Genomic DNA, 8,429 nt, shown 5'->3' with positions numbered 1-8,429 from the left:
AACAGGTTAGTTCAATGTAGTTTTGCGGGAATGTGTTAATAGAGGGACAGCGGATTATCACGATCAGTAAGCAGGGTGAAAACTAGGGGATGAGTGGTGTCGAGTTTACGGGTAAAGTAGGATATTCGGAGGTGTTCAAGATGGAAGAGTAGGTTGGGAAATTTTACAAGTTGGTAGAAGATGCGGGTGGGGGACGATAAGCGGATCCGGAAGGCTGGGATGAGTGCGTGGCGTTCGAGGATCTGGATGACGTGAACGTGATAAAAGAAAGGAACGGAAATCCATGCCACATAACACAGCAGAGGAACCATTCGCTTGTAAGGCCGGATAAAATGCGAAATGATGTTATTAGTACAAAACGATCGGCAGAGCCTTCCCAAATGTTGTGTCTTCCTTTGACGGTCGGAAAAACAACACCTAAACTATTTGTGGTCATAAACGTCACGTTGAGGTCAGTAGCCGCAGAGCCCACGGTCGGAAAGCCTTCGACGCCTGGCAGCCGTGTCCAGAGGCCGCAGGAGAAACCGCGGCGTACCTTCGGCCTTCCGCCACCAGGCTTCGCGCGCGTCGCGTGCAGAACCGCGCCGGGTGGGGGCGGAGCTGTCAAGTGTCGGTCTTGTCCAGCGCGGGTCAGTTCCTCGCGGGTTGTCGCGTCTGCACTTCCAGCAGCAGCAGCTAAAGGTAGGTCACCGGTCTAACACTTGCTTGTCCGTCCCTTCTTAGGCCAAGTTACAAAACCTCATATAATTACACGTACACTCGCACATATCACTACCAAGTGAAATTTCTGACTGGATGGAAGGCTTTTTGGTAGGGAGGACACAGCAAGTTATCTTGGATGGAGAGTAATCGTCAGATGTAGAAGCAACTTCAGGTGTGTTGGAACCCATGCTGTTCATGTTGAAACTCAGAATTTTTTTCAGATAATGCTAATTAAGTACTGACTGAAATAACCGTCAGATCTCGATAAGACTTCAAAGTGGTGCAAAGGCTGCAACTTGCTTTAAATGTTGAGAAATGTAAAATTGTACACTTCACAAAACGAAAAATCGTACATCCTATGACAATAATATCAATGAGTCACTGTTAGAATCGGCCAAGTCATATAAATACATGGGTGGCACGTTGTCACGCTTCGAAGGGATATGAAATGGAATGATCACATAGGCTCAGTTATGGCAGACTTCGGTTTATGGTAGAATACTGTTGAGGTGCAATCAGTCTACAATGGAGATTGCTTACCAACCACTCGTGCGACCGGTTCTTGAAGATTGCTCAAGTGCGTGGGACCCGTACCAAATAGGACTAACAGGGGATATTGAACGTGTACAGAGAAGGGAAACACGAATGGTCACAGGTTTGTTAGATCCGTGGGAGAGTGACACGGAGATTCTGAAGGAACTGAAGTGATACACTCTTGAAGATAGGCGTAAACTGTTCCGAGAAAGTCTGTTAACAAAGTTTCAAGCACCAACTTTAAATGATGTCTCTAGAAATATACTACGACCTCCAACTTATCGTGCACATAGGGATAGTGAGGATAAGACTAAAAGGATGTAGATGTGGATGTAGATATATCTTACGGGTTGCTGCAGCGGCGCTATGATCATATATCTTAGGTACAAGGGCCAACAAGATCTACAGGTTCTACATGTACATAGATACTCTGCAAGCCACCGTACTAGTCATTCCCTTTCCTGTTTCACTCACAAATTAGAGCGATGGAAAAACGACTGTCTATATGCCTCTGTATGAGCCCTAATTACTTGTACCTTATCTTCGTGAACCTTACGCGTAATGTATGTTGGCGGCAGTAGAATCTTTCGGCAGTCAGCTTCAAGTGCCAGTACCCCCGAAATAAATATTTAGAGAGGCGTGAATCTAAAACTTGCAGAAATACGCTGGAAAATGAAAAGAGATACGCCTTCAAGCACCATTCCGACAGTTACCAAACTCTATGGAGATGTTCACCGCATAAAGGCAAAGCTGCCCTGTCCAGTACGTTGGTTGAAGACATCTACATCTACGTCTGCATCTACAAGGCTATTCTGCAAAAAACACATAAGTGTCTGGTACAGGGTTCATCGAACCGTCTTCAAAATAATTCTCCGTTATTCCACTCTCGAGCAACGCGTAGAAAAAAAGAACACTTGTATCTTTTCGTACGAGTTCTCCCTGCGCAGGTCCACGTCAACAAAGTATTTTTGCATTCAGAGGAGAAAGTTGGTGATTGAAATTTCTTGAGAAGATTCCGCTGCAACGAGAAACGCCTTTGTATTAATGATGTCCCAGTGACACTCTACCCCCACCCCTCCCCTATTTCTCGATGATACAAAATTACAAAATTACAAAAATTCTTTGAACTTTCTCGATGCTCTCGGGTAACCCTATCTGGTAAGATCCCACACCGCGCAGCAGTACTCCAAAAGAGGACCGACAAGCTTGGAGTAGGCAATCTCTTAAGTAGCTCCGTTGCATCTTCTAAGTGTTCTGCCAATAAAACGCAGTCTTATGTCCGACTTCCCCACAACATTTTCTATGTGTTCTTTCCGATTTAATCTGCTCGTAATTGTAATTCCTAGGTATTTAGTTGAATTTACGACCTTAAAATTTGTTTGATTTATAGTGTAACCCAAGTTCAACGAGTTCCTTTTAGCACTCATTTGGATGCCTTTACACTTTTCATTATTTAGGGGCAACTGCCAATTTTCGCATAATACAGACATCTTTTCTAAATCGTTTTGCAATTTGTTTTGATCTTCTGATGACTTTACTAGACGATAATCTGCAAACAATCTAAGACGGCTGCTCAGATTATCTCCTAAATCGTTTATATAGATGAGGAACAGCAGAAGGCCTATAACACTACCTTGAGAAACGCCAGAAATTACTTCTGTTTTACTCGATGATTTACCGTCAGTTGCTACCATCTGTGATCTCTCTGACAGAAAATCACGAATCCAGTCGCATAACTCAGACGATATTCCGGTGGCACGCAATCTGATAAGAAGTCGCTTGTAAGGTACAGTGTCAGAAGCCTTCTGGAAATCTAAAAATATGCAATCAATTTGACATCCCCTGTCGATAGCACTCATCGCTTCGTGAGAATAAAGAGCTAGATGTATTTCACAAGAACATTTTCTGAATCCGTGCTGATTGTGTGTCAATAGACCGTTTCCTTAGAGATATTTCATAATGCTGGAACACAATATACGTTCCAAAACGCTACTGCAAATCGGCAACAGTGATATTAGTCTGCGATTGAGCAGATAACTCGTGTTTCTTGTCTTAAATATTGGCGTGACCTGTGTAACTTTCTAGTCTTTAGGTACGGATCTTTCGTCGAACCAGCGGCTGTGTACGACTGCTAAGTATTGTATCAGCATACTCATGACTGGTATACATTCTGAACTGGAGGGCTTGCCTTTATTAAGTGATTTAAGCTGCTTCCCTACACCGAGGATATCTACTTTTAAGTTCAGCGAGGACCCGTGCCTGCCTTGCCGCCATGCTGTTGTCCTGAGTCCACTTCGTCACCGCTCGTTCTGTAGTCCTTGTACTGTAGCCAACTGTCTGTGTGATCTGCTCCCATGGCCCTCGTGCCAGTGGTTCGACCTTATTCAAAATGCGAAAGATGGGGATAAGTTGCACTGAAAAGTTCCAGTAATGTGAAACACATCCAATAGTCATCACGTATATCGTGGTTATGATTAAACTTTCGTTACCTGAGCCAGTGTAGACCGAACACTATTTACGTTATGGGTAACCAATTTTAAAGGATGGTATTCAGACTATGCGCTACGGGATTTGCGTTGTTGTACATCTACATGGTTACTCTGCAATTCATACTTAAGAGCCTGGCAAAGGGTTCATCGAACCATTTTCATACTACTTCTCTACCATTCCATTCTCGAATGGCGCGTGGGGAAAAGGAACACCTAAATATTTCCGTTCGAGCTCTGATTTCTCTTATTTTATTATGATGACCATTTCTCCCTATGTAGATGTATGTCAACAAAATATTTTCGTATTCGGAATAGGAAGTTGGTGATTGATATTTCGTAACAGATCTCGCCGCAAAGAAAATCGTCTTTGTTTCAGTGACTGCCACCCCAACTCGCGTATCATCTCTGTGACACTCTCACCCCTATTGCGCGACAACACGAAACGAGCTGCCCTTCTTTGTACTATTTCGATGTCCTCCGTCAATCATACATGGTAAGGATTCCACACCGCGCAGCGACATTCCAGCAGAGGACGGACAAGTGTAATGTAGGCTGTCTTTTTAGTGGATTTTTCGCATCTTCTAAGTGTTCTGCTAACAAAGCGCAATCTTCGTTTCGCCTTCCTCACAATATTATCTATGTGGTCTTTCCAATTTAAGTTGCTCATAATTGTAATTCCTAGGTATTTAGTCCAATTGACAGCCCTTAGATTTGTGCAATTTATCGTATACCCAAAATTTATCGGATTTCTTTTAGTACCCATGTGGATGACCTCGCACTTTTCTTTGTTTAGTGCTAATTGCCACTTTTCGTACCATACAGAAATTCTCTCAAGATCATATTGTAATTGGAATTGATCGTCTGATGATTTTACTAGACGGTAAATTACAGTGTCATCTGCAAACAATCTAAGGGGGCTGCTCAGATTATCACCTAGATCATTTATGTAAATCAGGAACAGCAGAGGGCCTATGACACTACCTTGCGGAACAACAGGATCACTGCTGTTCTACTCTGTGATTTACCGTCTATCACTACGAACTGTGACCTCTCTGAGAGGAAATCACGAATCCAGTCACATAACTGAGACGATACTCCATATGCATGCAATTTTATTAATAGTCGGTTGTGAGAAACGGAATCAAAAGCCTTCTGGAAATCTAGGAATATGGAATCTATCTGAGATCCCTTGTCGACAGCGCGCATTACTTCATGGGAATAAAGAGCTAGCTGTGTTGCACAAGAACGATATTTTCTGAATCCGTGTTGGTTATGTATCAATAAGTCACTTTCTTCAAGGTGATTCATAATGTTCGAGTATAGTATATGCTCCAAAATCCTACTGCAAATTGAGGTCAGTGATATAGGTCTGTAATTTAATGGGTTACTCCTATTTCCTTTCTTGAATATTGGTGTGGCCTGTGCTACTTTCCAGTCTTTAGGAACAGACCTTTCGCGAAGTGTTACTGTCATGACTTGCAGTTTGATGCCGGTACTGGTACGGCGACGTAGGGTTGAAACACAAGCATCAGTGTTCATTACAGTTGCAGAGAGGAGACATGGTTGTAGACAGTGTAAGCAGGGGTTTACTCGTAAAGATGTTTTATCAAAACAAGAGCAAGAGTGTTGCTGCTCTTCGCGAGTATCGACGCTACTAAAGGGATACAGAGAGGTTCTCTTTCTGCACAGGGGTTGGAGAGCACCATTGGGGAGTCCGAATTAACTGGCGATTTTGAAAATGTTCCTTGGAGAGGCCGACGGCCAACTGCGCCACGGATAATTGTTGAAGAAGTTACTGTTGCCATGGCTTAGAATGCTGAACGCAATATTCGATCTTCAAGCAGTGCACGAACTGTGTCACGGCAGCTGAATATTCCATGGTCCACCGCTCGAAAAGTGCTGCGAACATTATTGTGAAATGATATATGTAGCGCGGTTTCAGGCTGTCGTGGACGCAGATTGTCGTCACTGTGAGCAACTTTTGTAACCTGGAACGTAAACATGGTACGCAATAAGCAAATGTTACCCTCTCAAGTGAAAATTAAAATGTGTTTCTTTCCATGATTTAGTCATTACTCCTCTTTCGCATGTCCTTATAAATCTTTGCACAAACTTTCAATGTGCGACGATCATTCGTTTTTCGTGGGAGCCCTCTCAAGTTGCGACAATTTAATTACGTGTAGCCGCCCTGCACGCAGATCATTCCTCATCTGAAGGAACGGCTGTTTTTCTGTACTGAAAATAAGTTCGGATAAGGTTGAAAATTTAATCAGTACAGGCATACAAATATTGGAGTATGAGTTTGGTAAGGTTCGGTTAAAGCGTTCGTGGTGCCACACATCTCATTTTCGTACCGAGCGAGGTAGCGCAGCGGCTAGCCCACTGCACTCATACTCGGGAGGGCGACGGTTCAAATACCCATTCGGCGATCCAGATTTGGGTTTTCCGTGGTTTCCCTCAGTCGGTCCAGGAAAATTCTGGGATGTTTCCTTTGAAAGAGAGACGGCCCATTTCCTTCCCCATCCCTTGGTATTTCGTCCGTCTCTAATGACCGCGCTGTCGACGGAGCGTAAATCTCTAATTTCCTTCCTCCACTTTCAGTCGGTAAAATCCTGTTTGTTTATTTATTCACTTTACATTTGATAACACTTATAGCATTGCTACATATCATGGAACGTTGCATTACAGTTAGTGAATTAAAACATAACACATCCAACAGAAATGATTAACTCGGAACAAACAATAGAAAATAGAAAAAGGAAGATTCTTTTTGTACTCATAACACGATTTGCATAGACGCCAAACCTAACTTTTGTTTCTTTTTGATTAAGAAAATGTATCGAAACGTGACCATCTAAGGAAAACCCGAGGTAGAAAAGGTAAAGAGAAGGAAGGTCACAGTTTAACGTTCAGACCGACAACAAGGTTACAGCAAGAATCCAAATAACAGAACGATGTGGATCGAAGAATGGATTGGAATATTAGGTTTCAGTGACCCGTCGACGATAAAGGAAACGGATGAAGAAGAAGATCGGCCGTATTGTTTGAAAACGAACATTCCTGGCTTTCGTTCTCATTGATTTTCTTGAGACCAGTGGAAATCTAAATCTGAATGGATGGACACAGACTTTAACTGATGTTCTCCAGAATGCGAGTCCAATAGATAAACAGTTTCAGAGCCTCGTTCACTAGAATGCGAAAGGCTGCGGAAAGACTGAAGCTGTGTGTGTGAAAATGTGTGTGAAATCTTATGGGACTTAACTGCTAAGGTCATCAGTCCCTAAGCTTACACACTACTTAACCTAAATTATCCCAAGGACAAACACACACACCCATGCCCGAGGAAGAGCTCGAACCTCTGCCGGGACCAGCCGCGCAGTCCATGACAGCAGCGCCCTAGAGCGCTAGGCAAATCCCACGCGGCAAAGACTGAAGCTGCAGAGCACAAAAAGATGAAATAATATACTCGCGCTGGGGGGAAAACAAGTGTGTTTGTATAAGATGTTAACGCCAGTTACTAATAATAAGCAGCGTATAAGGAAGTGGTGGCCGTGGTCTCTTGTTGGGAACCATCCTGGTATTCGCCTGGAGTAATTCGTAATGCTTGGAAAACGATGCTCAGTTGTAAGGCATTGACCTGCATTCTGGAGGACCTGGGTTCAAATACTGTCCAGTCATCTAGATTTAAGTTTTCCGTCCTTTACCTATAGCTTTGATTAAGGCGAATGATGCCTTTAAAAGACATTGCCGATTTCCTAATTTCTCCTAGCCCTACTCAAGCTTGTGTTTAGTCAGTGGAATGCTAGATCTAGTGTTCCTTCCTCCCTTTCACAGGTAAAGAGAACCAGACCGATTAAAAATCCTGAGTTGAAACTAAAAACAAAAATCGTCGATTTCATGCAATTTAATAACATGCAAAAACATGACTCATAAATGAGTGAATTTTAGGTAAGGAAGTAGCTGTGCAAGCGCCTTCAACTACTGCGGCAGCCTGTAAAAAATAGATGTTGGAGAGCAGCACATATTTTTTCATAGGTGGTAAGGATGGAAGTGGCTCAGTGATAAAGTTAGTAATTGTCACACTATTGATGTAATGTTTCAAGATTCATTCCTCAATCGATTTTACGAATTTTCTGACAATTACTGATTGTTTCACATCTCGCAATCACTTCGCAAAGTGAAAAATCCTGAATTGCAACATCCACGTTACTTTCTGGGACTTTCTATACTTCAGTGGACATGTATACTAAATGGTAGAAGGAAGGCAAGGTCATAAAACCTCCAGTACGACCATGCCCAGCAAAACACTGCCGTGTACAAGTCGGACTTCGAAGGAAGGAAGAAAGGAAGATTAGAGTTCGACACTTTGTCGAAATCGAGATCATAAGAAACGGACCAAAAGCCGGAATATTTCAAAGATGAAGAACGAAATCGGCTGTACCTCACTCAAAAGAACCGTCCCGGCATTGCCTGTAGCGATTTAGGGAAATCATATAAAACCTAAATCTGGATGGCCAGTGTGCTAACCACTGCGCTACTTCCTTCGGTATCAGCCTTGGGGTTGAAGACAGCTGTACCGTAGACAATGTTCTATTGTCAACATGCTTCAGTCTTGTATTCAACGAATGGATGTAACTCTTCCTTTTATGCAAAACGACTTCATGTCAACAAGAAATTTCATGACAAGGTACACACATCGCGGCG

General features: G+C 42.9%; 1 long non-coding RNA gene across 1 annotated transcript in view; it reads left to right on the top strand.

The window, feature by feature from the left end:
• Positions 1–649: 649 nt before the first annotated feature.
• LOC126148655 (uncharacterized) overlaps positions 650–8,429 on the top strand; it is a 227,572-nt gene continuing 219,792 nt past the window's right edge. Inside the window, exon 1 of the long non-coding RNA XR_007530633.1 lies at positions 650–681. This is a non-coding gene — a long non-coding RNA (uncharacterized LOC126148655). The remainder of the gene's footprint in view (positions 682–8,429) is intronic.

The sequence above is a fragment of the Schistocerca cancellata genome, chromosome 2, assembly GCF_023864275.1.
Source record: "Schistocerca cancellata isolate TAMUIC-IGC-003103 chromosome 2, iqSchCanc2.1, whole genome shotgun sequence".
Taxonomy (NCBI): domain Eukaryota; kingdom Metazoa; phylum Arthropoda; class Insecta; order Orthoptera; family Acrididae; genus Schistocerca; species Schistocerca cancellata.
This window is presented reverse-complemented; position numbering and strand designations above follow the sequence as displayed.